General features: G+C 42.0%; 2 long non-coding RNA genes across 3 annotated transcripts in view; both read right to left on the bottom strand.

Annotated features, from left to right (window-relative positions):
* LOC134475081 (uncharacterized) overlaps positions 1 to 6,287 on the bottom strand; it is a 29,417-nt gene extending 23,130 nt beyond the window's left edge. The window contains exons 1-2 of one of the 2 annotated variants that reach the window (XR_010046041.1): positions 3,870 to 6,287; positions 2,421 to 2,496 (exon numbers count right to left, since the gene is read on the bottom strand). This is a non-coding gene — a long non-coding RNA (uncharacterized LOC134475081). Of the gene's footprint in view, positions 1 to 2,420 lie in introns of both variants that reach the window. The other variant, XR_010046040.1, reaches the window with a different exon arrangement.
* Positions 6,288 to 6,376: 89 nt separating this feature from the next.
* The window catches only part of LOC106025311 (uncharacterized), a 49,566-nt gene continuing 33,872 nt past the window's right edge, over positions 6,377 to 22,070 (bottom strand). The window contains exon 5 of the long non-coding RNA XR_010046038.1: positions 6,377 to 16,049. This is a non-coding gene — a long non-coding RNA (uncharacterized LOC106025311). The remainder of the gene's footprint in view (positions 16,050 to 22,070) is intronic.

The following is a 22,070-nucleotide window of genomic DNA, read 5'->3' as shown; positions in this document are numbered from 1 at the left end:
TTTTATCTTTCCTATAGACATTTCTGGAGTTCAGCCAAATTTTGTTTTACTATCCCAGACTTATTAGCATACAGGCAACATTTTTCCCTTAATGTCAAACACAATCCTCCTTTTTTAGCTAATAGGAGGCCTAGCCTTCTACGATTTTGGAGAGCTACTTCAGCTAATGCACCAAATGAGCTTTCTAACGCCTCAATGGCATTGTGAATTTGTTTCATTCCTTCATCTACCCTTTTGGATAAAATGTTTTAATGGTATGTACTAACTCCAAGGGAGGCAGCCCCCAGCCCGAGGGCTGAGAATATACTGATTCCAGCCATAATAGGAAGAACTGGACTTCTCTTATCTATTTGGTGGCTGGTAGAGATGAGGGCCCTATGTTCTTCTTCTTCGGAATGCCAGTAAATTCTCGGCAGGATCTGGGTCAGCACACAAACTTCATTCTGTTCAATAACAAACTTTCTTGAAGCAATACAGGGGTACCATTCCAAAGTACAAGCCCACTAATGGCTGGCTGGGGCCACTATGGGAGTATTATTACCAGACCCTGTAATGCGATAGGAATGGGAGAGATCAAAATATTCAGGAGCCGTGTGGCTGCAGTGATATATATAGGACCCATTTAAACCCTCTAGACTGGTACTTTTCCACAGAGATTGAGGGAGAAATATATCACATCTGGTGGCACTGGAGGCTAGTTTACTGGTGACTGTGATGTAACCCTTGTAGAAGGGAGGCTCAGAGGACAGACATGGGATTGTCAGACCACTGTCAATGGAGCCATTAATTAGCTCAGCTACTATTTCTAAGGGTTTGGAATATCTCCATCATTGAGGGTGGCATGTGGGTTTCAGGCTCAAGACCAGTTACTAACGAGGGTGTAAGTTCCTGTCTAGACTTCACTGGGCCAGTTTCTTGTGGCCTCTTAGTGGATGCAAGTTGGAATGGGGTTGATCTGGACCAGGCACCTCAACTTTGATCCAATATTTGAGGTCCTCTTTCTTTTTCCACATGCACATTTTTACTTGGGGTTGGTTTGTATCATACAGAGTTCCATTACAAAGAGCTTCAGGCACTGGAAGCATTGGAGTGCGCCTCCAGAATTGGCTTGGAATGGACATTGGCACCTTGATTGGAGTAGGTACCACCAGTGGGCAGCATTCCTTTTTGTATTGAACTACAGGAGCTTTTCTGGTGGTTTGTATAGAATGTTAATATTAACTCCAGGGTCATACCCAGTGCAATAGACCTTAACCCAGAGTGCCTCCTTTTCGGTGGACACTGCTGCCCCGGCCACTCATTTGCTGTTCTGGATGAAGCTATTTCCATCGATGAAATAGTTTTCGGCATCTCCCAAACACTGATTGGTGAGATCAGCCCATAGGTTCTGTTGTAGATCGAGGATGTCAGCACACTCATGGAGAGGAGTATGTTGACTCTCTGGGTCATCATCGTGCATAAGGGTGGCTGGGTTTAAAGCTGCAGAAGCCTTGAAATCTACTGACTCTTGGTCTAGCAGCAGAGCCTGATAGTGTAAAATTCTAGTGTTCGAGAGCCATTTTTAGGAGGGGTTTTGAGAAGAGTCTCTAAACTGTGGGAGGTCACCATAGAAATCTTTTGTATAAGAGTGAGTTTTTTATCCTCCTTCAGTAGCATCACCAGAGGGGCTAGAATTCTTAGGCATGGAATGCCTCTTGCTACTGGATCGAGTCTTTTAGAGAGGTAGGCTATAAGCCTCTTCCAAGGGACAATGTCTTGAGTCAAGACTCTTTTTACAATGCGTATGAGCTCATCCATGAACAAGGTAAATGGCTTGGTAACATTAGGGAGTCCCAGGGCTGGAACCTCAGTCAGGGCCTGTTTGAGCTATTAGAAGTCCTGCTCGCAGTCATTGGTCCAGTCTAATGGCTTTTGGGTCTCTCCCTTAAGAGAGTCATACATCAGGTGAGCCATTTCGATGAAATTTAGAATCCACAGCCTACAGTACCTGACAGCTCCCAGAAACTTGCATACTTCTTTCATAGTTTCTGGGGTTGGTATCTGTAATATGGCTTGGACTCTTTCTCTAGACAAAGTTCTTTTGCCTTCTTGCAACTTGTGGCCCAGGTAAATCACAGACTGGTGGCACAACTGGGCCTTCTTATCTGAGAATTTATAGCCTAATTTCCCCAAAGTCTTTAACAGTTCCTCTCTTGCCTCTCGACAAGTCTCTAATGAAGAGGAGGCTACCAACAACTCACCCACATACAGAGCACTATCTTGGGGTGTTCTTCCCTAAATCTCAAAAGATCTCTGGCTAGTGCCTCGTGGAAAAGGGTGGGTGAGTTCTTAAAGCCCTGAGGTAAGTGAGTCCAGGTCAGCTGTTCCTTCACTTCTGAATCTGGGTCAGTCCACTCAAAGGCAAAAAGGAGTTGACTCACCTGTGTGAGGGGCAGAGTGAAGAACACACCCTTTAGGTCCAAAACAGAGTACCAGTTGTTCTCCGGATTGAAGAGGCTAAAGAAGAGTATAAGGGTTAGGCACCATTGGGTGTAGAGTCAGTACTCATCTATTACCCTCTTGGAGATCCTGTACAAGACAATAGTCATTTGTCCTGGCTTCTGGACTAGAAGTAGAGGTGTATTCCTTGGAGAGACACAAGGAATTAAGATACCATTGTCTCTAATCTCTGAATGTGGACTTTGATCCATTTTCAGGCTTTGATCCCTTTGTAGTCTTAACGGGTGTTGCAAATGGGGTGTCCCTAGGGTAGGAGCTCCACCACAAGGGGCAGCTGGTTAATTGCTAGCCCTGGTGGGGGGTTGGTTTCTGCCCAAACTTCTGGGATTTCCTGCTTCCATTTGCTTAACAATTTTAATTCTAGGTCAGTTTATAATGTCTCAGGTACACTGGACAAATTTCCCAGTAGGCGGTAATTTTCTCCTACTGGGAAAAGAGCTAGCACTCTGATGTCTTCTGAGTCCAGAATTGTATCCACCCCCAGTTTTAGTCTTAGCTCAGGTGTAAAGAAGTCAATATGCACTTGCAATATATGGAGGAGATCTCGTCCCAAGAGAGGGTCTGGACACCCAGGAGCCGATAGAAAATCATCTTGGACCAGTTTATGTCCAGGTCAAGCAAAACTAGCTGTCACTTTTGGGTACAATTTTCATCTCGCTGTGGCTCTGATTACATTGACTGAACTCTTGGTTAGCTTTCCTAAAGGTTGGGTCAGCACAGAATAGGTGACTCCTGTATTGACCAAGAAGTCCACCAGTTGCTTTCCCACTTGAAGAGTTATCCAGGGCCCGGGCGGTGGTGTCGATCCCTGACCTCCTCATTGTTGAGACAACAGGGCCTTTGTCTCTTTTTATAGCTTGACCTTTAACTTTGGGCCATCTTTATGCCAATGTCCCATCTCTTTGCAATATGCACATTGTTCTTTATCTAAACGAGGCCACTGGCCTTTAATCTCCTTTTTCCCAATGCTAGTCAATCTTTTAGCTTCTTTTACACCAAACAATTCCTAGTCATCTTTTTATTTGTGGCTTCTAGTAGGGTCTCCCTTTTGTTGAAAACCTTCTGTGCTATCTCTATCAGCTGGCTGAGGGACATCCCTTCAAATCCCTCAAGTTTCTGTAACTTTTTCCTAACATGGGGGGCCGACTGAGACACGAAAGCAATGTTAATCACTTGAGTGTTTTCAGATGCCAACGGATAAATTGGAGCATGTAATCTGTAGGCCTCTAGGAAGTGCTCCAAGAACATAGCAGGAGACTCATCAGCTAACTGTCTTACCTCACTCACTCGAGACAGATTGGTAGACTTGTTAGCAGTGGCACAAAGTGCATCTAGGAGCCTCAGGCAATAATCATCAAGAGCCTTCTTACCTCCATCCGTGTTGGGGTCCTATTCCGGTTGAGAGGAAGGGAACAGACGTTCACATCTCTGCTGATGAGCGGATAGAGATCCACCCAGATCCCAAACTCCCTTTTGTCCTAAAGTGTAGATACGCATTCTTCCCTTGACCATAAAAAGAATGCACAGGATCTGCTAACAGTCATCCCAAGTGGGGCTATGGGTAGAGAAAACAGATTCTATAAGGTTAATCAGAGTTTCTGGGTCCTTTGAGAAAGGGGGGTTTTGAGTTTTCCAGTTAGAGATCAGAGTTAGTGTACAGAAACATGGAGCCCCCTCTTGGGGGTGGGGACTTCCTGCAAAGGGTACAGTGGTGCTGCTTCGGGACCTTGTTCTGGAGGTCCCTCCAGCCGTGGGTGGTGGTGGGTTTGGATAAGATGATGCGGGGAGGAGTGGTGAGTCAGGATGGGGACTAGGGGCAGGGTACGGGGGAGGGGGCAAGGGAAGAATGTCTAGTGGGTCAGAAGAGTCTTCACTTGGAGGCAAAACTGGAGGTGCATTGTGTCCAGGTGCCTCCTCTTCAGCCTTTGTTTTCAGTTTGAGGGCTTCTAGAACTCCATCCTGAGACGGCTTAATCCATGAGGGGGCATCATAGATTATATCTATCTAAATCTGAATACAGACAATTTGGTCAGGATGAGCAGGGGGCCCAAAAACATACTGGTGAACAGCCTGCGCAGTTCCCAGGTCAAAAGATCCAGAAGGGGGCCAGACCCCTTGGGTCCCCAATGGCCACTCCTGTGTGACAAAAGTTGTTAATCTGGCCTTATGGACCTTTTCCCCATATCCCTCAGCTCATCACTTAAATTGTTTGAAGTGATCAAGCACAAGGCCGAGGGGAGCACTGGAAAAAGACTTGGTCTGACCCATGGTTGACAATGCTGCTGGTTTACTTTTCCTGTCAGGAAATTTAAGAGACAAAGACAGGGTCAGAAGGAAATGACCAATTATTAATAAGATGAAGAGAATGGTTAAAGTTGCTCTGGCTGGCTTTTGGCTTGCAGAAGTGGTTCCTAGGAGAAAATGTTCTGTCACAGTCAGGTGACCAAAAGGACAATTAGACCACATAGACACAAAGCCAAACATAAAAGACATGACACGCTGTAGCAAAAAATGGCATTTGCTCAAAAAGTCAATCAATTCTGGATTTCTGGAGGAATTTACCAAACTAGCCAATGGTGCAGTTCGCTACGTAAGGCAGAGTCACAAATGGACAGAGTGCATCGCAAAAGCCAACTGACTCCAGACTCAGGAGATCCCCGCACCCCAAATTGAGGGCATCCCCTCCAAAAGTACAAAAATACAAAGTGACTATGGCCCAAACAAACTCCCCAGAGTACTTACTTTCAAATGTTCAGAATTGAGTCTGGGGTCTTGCTCCCCTCCCAGACAAGACCCCAAATGTGATAGTTCAGACCCCAGAATAAAATCCAATGAAGCAAAAAATTAAAATATGGGGATCAAAGGCTTTATTTCCAGTCCTGGGGGCACAGTCTCCTTAGGATCGACCCAAAGACCATGCTCCTCACAGTTGGGGGGAGAGGCTTTTAAAGCTGGAAACTGCAGGAATGTTGTAATTGCTGACACATCTGGGCTTTACAGAACTTCCTGAAATGTCCTTGAAGTTAAGCATTGTCTGAAGAACAACACATTTTTTATAGACCACGGGTAGGGAAGGGGGTTACAAGAAACTGAAAACTAAGGCTTTTACGGCCCTTCAGGAAATTGAAACTTAACCTAGATAGATAGGAAGGGGGAAGGGGGAAAGAGGAAAGGAGAGGCAGTGCAGTCAAACAGAACAGAAATAAGGTGCAATGGATAGAGCTATGCTATAACAAACAATAGCTTGAAATGTACTACAGTTATCACCACCTTCCCCAGGAAGTCCAGATAGGCATCTATTACCATACTCAATGACCAGAACAACTGGACTTTTATTCCCACAAAATGCCTTGGCTCTTTCTGCATACCTTTTCAGGGTGCCTTGCTACCCTTCTGAATAATATTAGTTAAGCACCTATAAGCTTAAAGGTTGATTGTAGTTTGAGACCCACACTGTACTCACATTCTGACTTTGCTGTATAAATGACCCCTGACAATACATCTATGGCCTAAACACTGAAGACCACTCCTGCAAAGGCAGGGCTATTCTGTCTTTTTTTTTTTAAAGAAAACTTTTTGAACTTCTTTTGATTTGTGACTTCATTCTTCAATGCTGTGAGCCAACCAACTTGCTGAATTTGCCATCAAACCAGGTAGGATTATATTTCTCCTATTTCAACTTGAATATCAAACATCTGCTAAAGCCCATGATTCAAAGCCTTGATTTCAAGCTGCTTATTTGCTCTGAGTTTGACATTTTCATGAACTTTTGGACCTCCTGTCTAGTAGACTGCAGATGTATTGGAGGAAGGAGGTCACTATTGTGATGTAGCACAATAGGTCCCATTCATAACTGTATTTTTCACTGCCTCCTGGGTGCCACTTCATGACCAGCTTTCCTCTGCAACATCATTCCATAATTCCCATTTTAGTTAAGTCAACTTTCATTCAGCTCTAATATTTTTGTTTTCTTTTAATAGTCTTCCTTTGTTCCTTGGTTTTTATATTTTTTCATTTTTGTTTTTTGTTTTTAAAGACATAGTCCCACTTTGTAGTTCTGGCTCACCTTGCACTCACTATGTAGGGTAGTCTGTCCTTGAATACATGGCCATTCTCCTGTTTCAGCCTCTTTAATGCCGGGTAAAGAGGTGGATATCATAACACATGGTGTTTGTCTTTTTTCTTCCCTCCTTTTCAATATTATTCTTTCATTAAGGTGACACTGTATTTAATCTATGTTCTTGCTTGTGTCAGTAAACCTTTCTGGAGCTGGAGGTCAGTTTGTGAACAACAATATATGAATCCACACAGACAAAGGATAAATTAGGAATTTAAATAATGGTGCTCAGAACCACTTCTCCCATTTCAAAACCTCCCCCATTTCAAAATCTAACCAAGTGACCCTGGACTGGAATGTTAAGAGTTTTTAAAAGGGAGAATCACAAAGAACATTCAATTGAAAACAATGTAGCTAGAATCTTATGTTAATTTTTGGTTGACACCTGTATCCTGTTTTTGTTGTTGTTGTTGTTATTGTTTTTGAGCAGGTTAAATATTTTTCTTTGGGAACAGCTCATTTTGCTTTTCTCATTGTACTTATATACTGAGTCATTTTCCATTTTCCTGGCTCAAATACAAGGCAGTATTTAAATGTAGGGCTCAAGATTGTATGATTTATGCCAAGCTACAACACAGCTAGGATACAGTGCCAAGCCTTAATATTTTCTACATAAAAACACACATAATATTTGACTATTTCAATATTTGTGATGTTCAGCATTATAATAAAGCCTGATCTAGAGTCAGGAAAGGCTAAAGTCACCAGGTCTCTCATTATTTTCCACTGATCTTTTTGCTCATCTTCCATAAATGCTCTCTTAATTCACAATACTGTTGCTCAAATTTGACACATAATCCTAGATTTGATGTCTCCCGTTTTTGCAGTAGTGTAGTCTGTTATCCTCAGACCATAAGAGATAGGAACACGTCTTCTGATTCCCTACACTCCAATGGTGTTTTATGTTAATTTGAACATTTTTCCTTTAAGGAATTGACAGTTAATGAATACATGTGTATCTTATGACTGTTTTCTCATCTTTCAAATAACACCAAGAATTCTTTCAGGTGTCAGGTGCACACCTGTAAGCCCAAACTTGGAACGTTGAGGTAGGATTACCAGTGTGAATGTACTGGACTAAGATGTGAGTCCACAGTCAGCCTGAACTGCATAGGTAAACCCTGTCTCAAACAAATAGGAAAAAAGTATCTATTATTGCTGATATCCTTGAGAAGAAGAAATCAATAGTTTGAAACTTTTAGGATCATACCTTTTAGGATATATCAGGTAAGTATAAAAACCAGTAAGACTATGTTTAAGGACATTGAAAACTCAAAATATATCATAGTGCAAAGTCTTATACAGATTTAATGCAGTGCCCATCCAAATAATATTATTATAGCTCACAAATATAGAGAAAACTTTTCTAAAATTCATTTGGAAACAGAAAATATCTAGAATACCAAAGACATTCCTGGGCAACAGAGGCAAGTCAGGAGGCATCACAATTCTTCACTTGCTATAATACTAGAAAGCTACTGTCACAAAATCACCAGAGTCCTGGCAGAAAAACAGACCCAATAATCTAAACAGACTGGAGATAGAGACACAACTACAAACACACTCTGCTACCTTGTCTTTGATGAAGGAGGCAAATATGTTCACTGGAAGAGAGATAGCCTCTTCAATAATGCTGAAGAAAATGACTTTCCCCATATTGAAGACTTAAACTGTGTCTATGCCTATCACCATGAAATAGACTAAAGTCAAACTAGCTTGGAGATCTAAATATTACAATAGAAACACTAATGAGGCTTCATGAACAAAACACAAAAGTTGAAGAATCAACTTCGAAGAATCAATCACTGAGACTCAATCTTATTAAAAAAATATTTGTACATCAAACGAAATCACTAACAGTGAAAAGACAATGCACAGTTTGGGCAAGGGATATCTTTCCATTTTCTGATAATCTCTTCAGTATCCTTTTACAAAGTACTATATTTTCAATATGTAACTCCTTGACATTCTTTGTTAGGTTCATTCCAAGTATTTCATTTTCTTGGAGGCTATTGCAAATGGTGTGGTTTCTGTAACTTGTCTCTTAGTGAGTTGATTGTGTACAGGAATGCTCTTGATTTTTGATTGTCAACTTTGTCTTCAGCTACATTATTGAATTTGGTTAAGTCTAGAAGTCTTTTGGTGGAGTAATTGACATCTATATAGAATATCATGTGATCTGTGAATAATGATAGTTTACCTGCTTTATGTTATGTGATTATTCTTATTTGTCTCATGTCTTATTCATCTGCCTGTTTTCAGATTGTATTGAATAGGAGTTTTGATAGTAATCATGCTTTTGTTGTTCTTAATTGTAGTGTGAAAGTTTTTAGTTTTTCACTATTTAGTATGATGCTGGGTATATTTTTGTCTTTGCTTGTTTTATCAGATTGAGGTAAAGGCTCTCTATTATTACATACTGCAGGATTTTATTACAAATCAGTGCTCTATTTTATCAAAAGATTATTGTGCATTTGTTGAGATGATCATCATGTGACTTTGGTTTTTGCCTGTGCTGATAGGACATTTAAATTTATTGATTTGCATGTACTGAAACATCCCTGCCTTCCTGGGATGAATCCAAGTTGGTCAGGTTTTAAAATCTTCTTGATGATTTGCTACATTCACTTTGCTAGTATCTATTAAATATTTTTGTATCTACGTTCATTAGGAAAACTTGCCTATAGTTTTCTTTTTCTGGTTGTGTCTTTCTCTGTTATTAGTATCAGTGTAATGCTGGCTTCCAGGAAAGAGATAGGGAGAACTACTTCTCTTTCAATTTCATTAAAGAGTAGGGGCCTTCAATTCTACACTGTTGGTGGGAATGTAGACTGGTACAACCTTTGTGGAGGTCAGGCTGGAGATTTCTCAAAAAGCTGGGATTGGAAGTCTCATTTATTCCAGCTATTCCACTTCTAGGCATATTCCCAGAAGAACTGAAAGCATCATACCACAGTGATATATGTGCACCTATGTTTATAGCAGCACTATTTGTAATCGCCAGATCTTGGAAACAACCCAAGTGTCCATCAACTGAGGAATGGATAAAAAAGTTGTGGTATTTCTATACAATGGAGTATTATTCAGCTATAAAGAAGGATCACATTGAGATATTTATCAATAAATGGGTGCAGCTTGAGACCATACTCATAAGTGAAATAAATCAATCTCGCATGTTTCAATACCGAATAGTTTCCCTAATGTAAATAATGATTCAAATATATAAAAATATGTGGTAATCATGATTCCCCATTATGTGGCCTTGAAGCCTTATAAAGTTTTCACTTATTAATTGTAATGTCTTTATTCTGGGCTTCTTGATATGGAAATATTTGAAGATATAGTATATGAAGTTTTATCCAAATATTTCAAGGAAAAAGACAGACACTATGGTAACTACTATTAAGTTGGGTTATTTGGTGGTGAAGCACTAGGTTGCTGAAACAGTCATGCTTTGACCTGTATTGTTATATTGTTATGTCCTGTTTTATCTCAATCTCTCCCTTATTCTTTAAAAAAATATTTAGTTATTTATTATGTTTGTTTTAATTAAGGTGAAAATTTTAAAAAATTAGCAGGATATATAATAGTAACTATTTTTGATTTCCTATTAACTTGTTTTGAAGTCCTTTAATACTCCCATGATCTTGTTTTGACTGATTAGACTCTGTTCCATTCTGTATGATAGTATCAAGTTTGAGGGTATAGGCAACTACTTTGAAGGCAATAAGATTCACTAAGATGTACATTCTGGTTTGACTATTGTCTCCTTTGGAAGTCCTGTAATGTTTACAATGCTTAAGTTTTATTGGTCTTGTTCTCTACTGTTTTGTTCAATGTTATAATACCTAATGAGATATACAATTCTTTTTAAGGAAACAAGAGACATTATGGCCACCATTGTTGATAACCTTGTACTCTGTTTTCACATCATGTGCTATGTCTATCCTTGGTTTTGACTGACAGCTTTGTTTTGCCATATTTGACTTTATTGTCTCCCCCCCCCCGCTGAAAAAGTAATAAGAACTAAGGAATAATAAAACCCCAAATGTGTAAATTTTGTTATAAAAAAGAGAAGGAAAAAAGTGCTCTAAAAGATACAAGAGCAAGTGTGTTTAGGGGTGTTAAATAGCTGACCATATTAATGTTTTTGGTTGGAACATTGAACACAACTGTTTGCAGTCTCAATGTTTGAATGTCCAGTTTGTATGCTTTGATACTGTGACTTGAGCAACTCTCTCTAAGATGATAATATGTAATCTATTAACTGGTGATTTCTTACTTTTTTATTTTATTGTTCTGTATTACTTGTACCCTTACACTGCTTTGTTTTGTTTTGTTTTTTCTGTTTTTCCTTTTAAATAAAATTTTTTTTAAAAAGATTAGGGGCCTTCAATTTTCTATACATTTCTTGTAAAATTCAGCAGTAAATCCATGAAGACCTAGACTTCTATATGTTGGTCAATTCCCTTTTTGTTGTCATTGTTTTGCTTCACTTTAATGTGTTTTGCAGAGGGTCTTATTATGCATTGGAGTTGCCTTGAGGTCACATTGTAGCCCTGGTTAGTTTCAAACTCACAACAATGCTTTTACCTCAGCCTCCCAAGTTCAGGGGTTAAAGGCATGCACCACCCGGCCAGTACCCAATAAAATTTAATTAGATCTTCAGTCTCATTAACAGATACTGCATTATGTAGAATTTTTATAACTTCTTGAGTCAGCTTTGGTAATTCATATGTATCTAGGAATCAATTCATTGCTATATTATCCAACCTAGGGAAGCATAAGTTTTTGAAATAGATACTGATGTTTTTCTTAATTTTTACATGATCTGTAGATATCTTACTGTTTTCATTCCTCAATGAATGGTTTTGAGTGGTTATTTTCTTCTTTTGATAGGGTTGGCTAAGTGCTTATCAATTGTGTTTATTCTTTCAATGAACCAACTCTTTGATTCATTAAATCTTTTTATTGTTTTATGTTCTGCACTGCATTACTTTTTTCTCTGATCATTATAATTTCCTCCCTTTTATTGGCTTTGGGTTTGTCATGCCATTTTTTTTTCTGGAAGTATGAGGTAAAACAGTAGATCTTTATTTATGTTTTTTCTATTGCCTGATGTGAGATTTGAGTACCATAAATTTCCCTCTTTGAACTGCTTTCATTAGAATCCCATGAGAACCAAGGTTTGCATCTGTATTCTTGTTGTGTTGTAGATATTTTCAAGTTTCTTCCTTTATTTCATCTGTGACCCATTGATTGTTTGGCAGAGTGTTATTTAATTTCCATATATTTATGAAATTTTTGCAACTTCTTTTACAAATATTTCCCAATTGTATTGCACTATGGTCAGGTAAAATGTACGGGGTCACTTCAGTTTCTTGACATTTACTTCAGCATGTTCTGTCGACTAGTTTATGTGGCCTGTTTTAGAGTACCTCCCATGCAGAGGTGAGAAGAATGTTTATTCTGAATAAATATTCTTGGTAAAGAATGGGACACATACTTGGTAAACATAGATTCAGTTCATTTGTTCATAGATTCAGTTCGACTTTCATATTTCTTTGCTGATTATTAGTCTAGTTCATCTATTTGTGATAGTGGGATATTGAAGTCTCTTGGGTCAATTGTGTTATTCTTTGTTGCATTATTTTCATGTCTTTTAAAAACTGCCTTATAATGTTAGGTGCTCGTGTATTAGATGCACACATATTTATGATTGTTATCTTATCCTTTTAAAAACTTTCCATTAACATGTATGTAGTGAGGCTCTTTATCTTTTTGGTCCTTCTTGGTTTGAAGTTCATATTGTATGCAAAGAGCATAGCTACTCATACTTTTTTCTGGGCCTCTGTTGCATGGAAGATTGTTTTCTGTCCTTTGACTTTCAGTCTCTGAATTTCATTTTCAATTGAACATGTTTTCTGTATACAGCATATTTTTGTATATTGTTTCTTGATCCATTTCACCCATCTATTTCTTTTGGTTGATGAGGTGTGACCATTAACAATGATATGTATTGGTTTGTCTTTGTTGTAATATTGCTCTGCTGTTGATTGTTTGCTTTTCTCCTCTGTTTAATTACTTGTCCTGCCTGGTTGTTTCTGTGTTTTTCTTGGAGTTGTGGCCACTTTTACCTCTCTCTATTATAACTTTCATTACTTTTTTTAGGGTCAGTTTTGCAGTCATACATTTCTTCAGTTTTTCTTTGTCATGGAAATATCTTATGTTTCCATTAATTTTGAAAGTTTTGTAGGATACATCAATCTGGATTGGATGTTCTTTCCTTTCAGGACTTGTACTTCTGTCCAACTTTCAGGACTTCTTCTGTTTCACCTACAGCTTTCTTCTTTACTTGGATATTTATGTTGAGAAGATTGAGGTAGTTTCATGAACAAAATAAAGGAATCAAAGCATACAAATTGATAAATTTGGAATTTGATTAATAGAACTCAGGACCACTCGTATAAATTCCCTGCCAATTTCAGAGTCCAAATGCGTGGCTGAACTGGCAACTTACAAAGCTTTTAAACAGAGAACCACAAAGTGACATCCTATTGGAAACAATCGAGCTAGAATCTTACATTATTTTTTAATTGACACCTGTATCATGTTTCTTTCATTGAGCAGGGTAATTTTTCTCCAGGTGGTGAAGCTCATTCTGCTTTTTTCACAGGACTTGTACTCTGAGTAATTTTCCATTCTCTTGGTTTAAATATAGGGCACCAGTTGAAAGCAGGGTCAAGACGATGCCAGTTATGTCAAGCTACAACAAAGAGTGCTAAGAATTTGATGTGCTTTCAATTATAAGTGATCTGTGACTTCACCCTAACCACATTTTATAATGTGTCCTTGTGCTGTATTTCTGGAATCTTGGATATTATATATCTTGCTGTAGTGTTATTTTGGTTATGTCTGTTTGGAGTTCTATACTTCAATTGTGTATGGAAAATTCTTTATTCATGCTTGGGAAGTTTTATTCCATTATATTGTGAAGTTTTTTATGGTATTTGTGCTGTCTCCGGATTTCTCATTGACCACAATCAATGTCATGCAATTCTTCTTTGATGTATTTTCTACCTGCTGGATTGATTTCTCATAGTCACTTGCTACTTTTTAGATAGAACTGTTTTCATGACAACTAGCTACAATTTTGTCTTCAAGATCTGAAATTCCAAACCTCTCTTTTTTTCAGTCTGTGCATATAATTTTAATCTCTTACAGGTTTTATATATCTCTTATATAGCACTGAACTTGTTGAACTCTTATTTGGATCTCTTTCATGTTTCCATTTCTTTGCTATGTTGGTAAACCTTTGTTTTTCATTGTTTTCCTATGTTCATCTATTCTTTTATTTGTGTGTTCTCTAATATATTTGACTTAAAGTACGTTCTTGTATCTGAAAGATTTTCTCTGTAAACTTTTCCACTTTTTTTCAATTCTGGGTGATCAATGTAAAAAATTTAGAGAAAAGTCTCTAGTTGATGGGTTTCACTATCATGCATCACATAGGATCTAATATGAATTCTGCATAATAAATAAACCATGTGTCTATCCTCAGTGTAATCAATATACACTGCAAGGAAGTTCTAGTAAAAAATATATCATAAATAACCAACAAAATAAACAGAAAAAATCCACTTCTTACTTGTGGTGAAAAAAAGAACAACTAATGATAAATCTCACACAGGAAGGACACCCTCCAGGCATCAAGCAAGGGGTCCTTCAGGCAGATGCAGGCTCAAGGACAAAGCATTAACTGTCCTCAAGTTAAGACCTTACTAATGGAGTTTCTGGGACCAATCATCCTATCATTGGAACATGCACTTTTATACTTTGTTCTATGCACAACCTAACAGAGACACATGGAGATCTCACTGTGTGCTGACTTCCCCAGATCCCCAGAAGCAGTGCACTCTTGGGGAGACAAGTGAATCCACACTGCCAATAGCTGGTGATGACTGAGTCATGGAACAAAAAGCAAAAACGAAAGGCAGGCAAATCTTCTGGAGGAGCCCTCAGTCTGGCTACAATGTCCTGCCTTTGCAGCTCTGTTCAGATCCCTGATTTCTAGCAAAGTTATCAAAACTGCTGTCTCCTCTCTGACCACAGGATACAGGCTCAGAAGTGGGTATAACAGTGAGAGCTGAAGGTTCCCCCTGCTCCTCTGTAGCTGCTGTCTAGGAGGACAAAGCTGCTTGTCCTCCTCCGTCTCCTTCCCTGCCTCTCCCACCTAGCTTTGAAGGCTGAGCTGCTGCCAGGCAATCTGGGTAGAGATGCTTAGCAGGGCCTTCAACATATATTTATCTGGTACACAGCTTCAGAGTAACTGATCATGGGAAGGAAAGTTATAGTAAAAAATGACACCTGAGTGGCAGGAATCTTGCTCTGTACATCATGATGCCAGCATCCATGTGGTGCGGATCAAAATACATAGGGTTCTTGCCACACTCCACAGCTTTTCACAACACAGCAGCCCTATTGCTGATGGCATAGGTGCTTGCCTCACACCAGTACACTGGCCTACAACCTCACTGTGCAACTGGAATCTTGGAGAGTCAATTCTGCTGTGATTCAGGAGACAGTGAGCAAGAACAGAGAGAACACAATGGAAGCCCTGCAACTAGGTGGCCAAAACAAAAGAAGAGCTGATGGTGGCCATAACCTGAGGCTGGTCATGGGACAGCATCACGTTGTACACAAGTGAGCTTTGGGCCTCTCTCTTGTTCAGGTGCTGTCCACGTCCTGACGGACCCATAGCCATGCCATTAGAAGGCTGACCACACTGCCACACCTCATAATACCATTCATTGCTCTTAGGACAGGACCGAAATGCATGAACTCAGGCGGCAGGAATTTGAACGCAGACACATTTGGGCTGGGGCACACTTATTTGTCTTTATTCCAAAGTGTAGTACAGATCTTAGGGTCCTGCTTCACGGTCTGGTGCACCCAGCATTTGTTCCCTGAGCAAATACAATTCTGCCAATATCACAGGTGTAATTTCAAAGTTACTGTGTCTACCTGGATTCTGCCAGACAGGAGCTTCTGCATTTGTCTCCCGACATAACCAAAAATATATGCATCACACAGGGACCCAAAGCTTAGGTCAGGTCCTGGGCTGCTCTATAATCAGATTGATCTTGATCCCCCAGTTCTGACCACCATGTCCTGAAGAGAACTCTAGAGCTTAGAGCCGAGAATAGAATTCCTGGTAGGCTCAGTCCCGCGTTGTGAATCAAGGACAACACATTTTGGTTCTAGTTTTTTTGTGGGTGACAACAAATCATCCATACCTGTGGGTACTGGATTCTCTCTTTGTCAAAATGTCTCGGGGAGTGCAGAGCAGCTCCCAGTCCAGCCAGGGCTAGCACAAGCCTAGATGTGTGCTCTTGAGAGGAGAAGTGTGTATAAGAGGAGGATGGAGGGATGCCTGCGGAAAGAGAGAATGGAAGCTGGAAGAAGAAGAATAAGAAAAGTCCCTGAGCTACACAATGGCTGGCACTTCATTTTGTCACCCACCATACCTTTTGGCTGATAGCATCAAACTACACCAGCTATATTTTGGGAAACTACACATGCAGTGTCTCCTCTTGTAGCTCCACTGAAAGTTTCAGAGAAGACTGTGGTGGACCAGGAAGGACCTGGGTAGACAAAGTCGGGCAGTCACACAATCTGTGTTGTGCAAATTCACTGCCGACAGAGCCAGTGTCCACTGCCACCCTGACCCAGCAACAGCAGTCCAGGAACTCCCTTCTTCAATGCAAATGTCTATCCTGATGCCCTCACAGGCACTGGGGTCCACAAATCAGAGAAGTGATGCCCACCTCTGTTGTTCCCACAGCCCCTGCACCTGCCCTTGTTTTGTGCCCTCCCTCATGGTGCTCAGCTCCCACATGGTGTCACAGAGGGGCCTGGATTTTTCCATGCTACCTGGCACTGATCCTGTGCTTCAGCTCGCTGTGCCACAGTACCAGTTCAAGTGACTCCCCTCAGGCTCAGTGAGTAAGGGAGGCCACACTCCCAGTTATATTGCTGTCATGTGTGAAATTGGGGCCATGAGATGCTATCACCCTCGACTTTCAGCCCAAAATGATGCCCATCAGAAGGTGGTCAGAGCAGCAAGCACCTGCTCCACCTGCTGCTTGGAGAACCATGTTCCAGTCCAGTTCAGGACAGCTGAGACCCTCAGTAACCTGTGCAGCACAGGGGCAGGATAGAAGTGAGGCAAATGTCCATCACAGGGCTTAGGAAATGATGCCAAGGAAGAAGAATGAAACTCAATCTCCTCTCAAAAGGTGTACTCACCAGGGATTTGGACTTTAGTTAGTCATCAATGCCATGGATCAGGGCACAGGGCATTTGGGTTTGTTCACTGTGTCTGACATATAACAGTCCTTGCAGGCACTTGGTAACAATGACCAAAGAGAATGATGTTGCCTCAATGGAAAATTCAGTCAAGAACAACCTCCAACTCTCCCAGTTTACTGATGGCCCAGGAGGAGACATTCGCAAAGCAGTTAGGGGATAGGGTTAAGCATTCATTGTTTGGGAAGGTGAGGGTTAAGGAAAATACTACTAGTAATTGCAAACACCCCTTTAAATTGTCTACTTATTTCAGATGACATCCTCAAGGTGATGAGAACCACAGAAATCATTGCTTTAGGCTGAGGACTTCACTCAGCAGCTTCAGCATCTGCCTAGAAAATTCAAGGTTGCTAGTTTGATCCATGCTACCAAAGAAACAAAAACAAAAAATGAGAAAGTACATTAAACCAAACAAAACAGCACACACACACTTGTAAGTCATTTAGAGTAAACAGTGCTTGTTAAAATCACCCTTTGAAACTGGCATAGTTATGCACAACTGCAATTCCCATACTGTAGGAATCTGAGACAGGAACATCAGAAGTTCAAACCTAGACTGAAGAATATGGAGACTCAAGAAAGAGAGAGAGAGAGAGAGAGAGAGAGAGAGAGAGAGAGAGAGAGAGAGAGAGAAAGAGAGAGAGAGAGAGACAGAGAGAGACAGAGAGAGACAGAGAGAGAGAGAGATAGAGAGATGTTAAACAGGAAAAAGCTATGCACACATTATAATATCTAGTTCTTCACGCAGAAGTGTTCTAATCCACCATTTGTTTAGTTTAGGTTTGTCTTTTTGAAATAAGGTTTCACTTTGCAGTTCAGACTAGACTTGAGCTCACTGTGTAGCTTATGTTGGTCTCTAACTTTCAAGAATCCTGACTCAGCCCCTTGAGTGCTAGGATTACAGGTGTACACCACCATGTCCAGCTTCCAATATTTTTTTAAAACACAGGCTTTAGAAAATTTTGCTAGAGGAAGACATAAAATGCACTCAAGCATGGAGTGTGGGTGCTCCAAGAGAAGAGCCACTTAAACCACCAGTTTTGATGCACAGTGCACAATGCAACATGATCTATAATGTGATTCCAGGAGAACAGGAAAGTGTCTCCCTCTAGAGGTGAGGACCTGTCCTCCCCATATGGATGTGATAGGTCTCTCCAGAACAATCCACCTGCCCTTGTGTTGGGGAGGCAGTTTTGACAGTTACCCCAGCAGCTCTCTTCAATTGCCAATAGTCACAGATCTGTCTTCACTCTGCTATTCTCTGGCAGTGTATGCTTTGGGCATTGAACTCTGCAGGATGCACCCCCAATGCTGTCCCTTTAGAGGTTATGAAACTGTGTCAGCAAAACAAAGGGGCCAGAAATATAGATTACTGAACATTTATAACAATTGTCAAGACTCTTTTGAGACATGAGCCTCCCATAATCCTGCCTCTTGGGCTGGGGGCAATGAACCAACCAGGTTGATGGCCGGGTGCAAGGAAGGCAACTGGCAGCCTGAATTTCTGAAGATGCAGGCAGATGCCAACCAATGATGATTCTGCTCTCAGTCAAATACTTACCATTCAGGAGGTCATTTAGCCCTAGTCCATGAAATTAGTGCCCTCTGGAAGAGCATGGGGTGGGTTTCAGCAGCCTCCCTTGTCTGTGGCCTGAGGCTCACAGAACAGAAAGGGAGGTTCCCCAACATCTTCCAGGTCACTCTGCCTGTCCATGGGAGCCTGGCAGGAAGTGAAAGGGTGCAGAGTACCCTCCCTGGGAAGACACTCTACCTTCTACCCAAACATTGATCACATACTAAAATCCACAGTATCTTGTGCCTGGGACACACCATACCCTGCCTGACATGGGGTTCATGCTCCAGGTGACAGAATATGGTACCCTAGGGTATGGTTCCCAATGAGCCCAGCTTCCATAGATGCCTCTGCCTTTTGGGGCCCAGGTCCACCCCTCCCCTGTTGGAACGTTTATTACCTACTGCTCTGTAATTCTGAGACTGTGAGGCAGCTTCAACACAGACAGTCATGGCCTTGGCCATGACCAAGTGCTAGGTCACAGGTTTGAGCAGCTATAGAGAGCATGGGTTGAGAGGACCACACACAGTGTCTGGGTCACTGACCCCAACACTCTATTCTGTGCACACAGGATGAGGGGGGCTTCCTTCCTGTGTAGAGAGAGCCTTGTGGGAAAGAAGCCACTGCCCAGCTACTGGCTGCAGACCGCCATCATGGTGTTCTTTGTTGCTCTGCACAGCTCCCATGGAGCATGAAGTCCACTCTCTGAATGGACTTTTCCTACTAATAATAAACTCCAAGCACATCAGGAGCCTGACTTTGACAGAAGCTTACTGTTTGGGGCTGAGCATCCCTGAGCCTGGATCTTTTCAGTGTGGTGTTTGGTCAGTCAAGGTTCCCCACGATCTCACAAGTCAAAGGCCTGGTATCACACAGTACAAGGCTTGAAAGGTGGCCTGTGAGACACAAGGTCTATTGCAGGTCTCTATTTACACAGGGCCAGCACTGCTCCTCTGGGAATCAGATGCATGGTCTACATGGGAAATCGGTTACACTCAGCTGAATTCAGCAATGTGAGCAAGAATTCCTGAGGCTGAGAGCATGGGGACATATAGCAGGTTGGGTCTCTTGTGTGCTGTCTTAGTTACTTTTCTCTTGCTGGTGAGACAAAATAACAGACACCCAGATTTTAAAGGGGGAGGGTTTATTTAGTTCACAGTTTGGAGATGTTTCAGGTCATTACCTGCTGGCTTCAAGGCAGGGTGGGACATGGCAGAGGGCAACAGACCATGGAAAATGGTAAATACAACAGGTGAGGAGGGGAGAGGAAGTCTCCTTTCATCCCTTACAATGTAAGCAGGTACCAACCCTAGGGCAGGTGTTCCACAAACACCCTTAATCTCAGCATTAGACCATGAATCCATCACAAACTTAGTTTCAGCGAATTCTGGAAAAAACATGCTCCTGTGACTACATGAGGCTTTGGGGGTACATCCAGACACAAAATGTAACATGTGCAATATATATACTGCCAGTAAGAGATGGTATAGCCTTTTGACCTGGCTCTAAAGCAGGGACTTCAATCCAGAATCTTGGTGCTCACTGCTTAATATCTCAAGAACCATCCTGTGTACATAAGAAGGTCTGCTGCCCAAGAGCCCACTCAGGTGGCCATGAGTCACCAGCAAGAAACAGGAATAGAGATGGTGGTGTTTCAGGCTTTAGATGCAGAGCAGAGGCCAGGCATCCCAGGTAGAGGGAATCTCACTAGGGCTCTGAGGAAGGTGACATGGGGGCTGATAAGTGAGCCTGAGCTGGTCCAGGGTTTTGGGAACCACAATGTAAGAATAAATTCTAGATGGGGAGGGGAAGGTGGAGGAGATCCACTTCCAGAAGGACCCAGCCTGGCTTTCCCACCAGGCCAGCAAGCCCCAGGTGCTATCTGAAAGGCTGCCATGGGGAACTGCAATAAAGGACCTGGTTCATCATATGCCTGGTGGCTTTTGTGCTGTCACTAGAAAAGTGAATACTTTCCCACTTAGGCAATCCCAAAGGAGACAAAGTGAGACCTCCCGGTCTGCTGCCTGGCTGGCTCGTGGCTTTGAGGGCTTCTTGGATCATAAATGCTAGCAAACACCTCTTAGTGACTATCTGCTCTGTGGGCCTGGGTGTGCCTACCATCCGTACCATGGGGGAGCAGGGTTATGAGACAGGGTGTGGCCCCTCCAAGCTCACTGTGCAGGGCAGACCCTGCAGCTCTATGTGCAGCCTGTGCTTCCAGAAGCTGCCAGGTCTCTGTGCTGTATTCACATCTCTGGGAGGCTTTGTGGGAGTCCTGATGGCCCTATTCTCTGCTGGTCTGAAATCTCAGAAGCTTCTCCCACACCACTAGGCACTGCACCAACTGTTCTGCCCCAAACATCAGCCTGGAGCAGGTCCCTGCAGGGGTGCAATGCACATAGATGTACCACTGTGGGGCCTCCCAATAACAGATGCCAGCAGGGGGAGAGTGTGAGCTGAGAGGACTCTGTAATGAAGCCACAGGAGGACAGGGGATCTTCAGGATCAGATTACACCTTCAGAACCTCCCTCCAGTGTATAGTAAATAGCAGGCCTGTGGTACTGCCTCCAAAGGAACCTGGGGTCTATGTCTTCAACTATCACATCCTCTCTGCTCAGCCACTAATTCGGCCATGTGCCAGGTCACTCTCCACACAGTAGTGCGAGCATCAAAATAGAGCCATGGACACTAACTCACTTCACTTCCTGTCATGATTTACTTCCACTATTTTAGTTCACTGTAACTCCTGGGCCCAGCTATCCCTTTGGCAGTCACATGACTGTGTTTCTACCATATTCCCCGCTCTGACACATCATCACATCAGAAGAGGTGCACTCATCCAAAACCTAGGCCCTTGCTACTTTGTCCATGTCTCAGGGTAAATATACAGCCCCTCAGGTTAGAGGTTAGTGGCCCACTAGGCTAAATGACATTGTACCAGGAAACAGTGAATACAGCCACTCAGCGTTTCATGGCTAAGAAAACTGGACCAAATTTTTGCAGCAGCACCACAGGGAAGTACCCTGTGAGTCATCACATACAGGTCCCCATTCCCATACTCAGGACAAGCCTGCTTTCTCATCTCTAGAATGTGTTGTTGTCACAGGACACATGGGATGATACTTTTCATGTAGGGAGTTTATGACTTATTTGCTAACAAACTGATCTGAAAATGCTATCACTTCTAAATGCTCCTTATGAAATTTAACCTTTGAGTATCACTGCAGCTTCCAGCACTCACGGTGGGGCATGGCTGGGCCACTAACTCTAGGCTTCCTACTGTCTCATCACAGACTGCAAATCACTCAGTGTAGAGTTTGGCAGTGGTCTGCACAGTGAGGGTGGCACAGGCAGAAGGGCTGCACAGCCTGATAGAGCCCCTGGAACAGGACTTTCTGCACAGCTGCCCTGTCCACAGCTCTTCCTTCCCAGGTCCCTCAAGGGCCAACATTTCCACCGCACAGGCCCCAATGCTGGGATAGTGAGTTTGCTCTCAGCTGCACAGTGTGACT

This window comes from Cavia porcellus, unplaced genomic scaffold (genome assembly GCF_034190915.1).
Source record: "Cavia porcellus strain 051 isolate PalLab524CR breed Dunkin Hartley unplaced genomic scaffold, mCavPor4.1 scaffold_53, whole genome shotgun sequence".
Taxonomy (NCBI): domain Eukaryota; kingdom Metazoa; phylum Chordata; class Mammalia; order Rodentia; family Caviidae; genus Cavia; species Cavia porcellus.
This window is presented reverse-complemented; position numbering and strand designations above follow the sequence as displayed.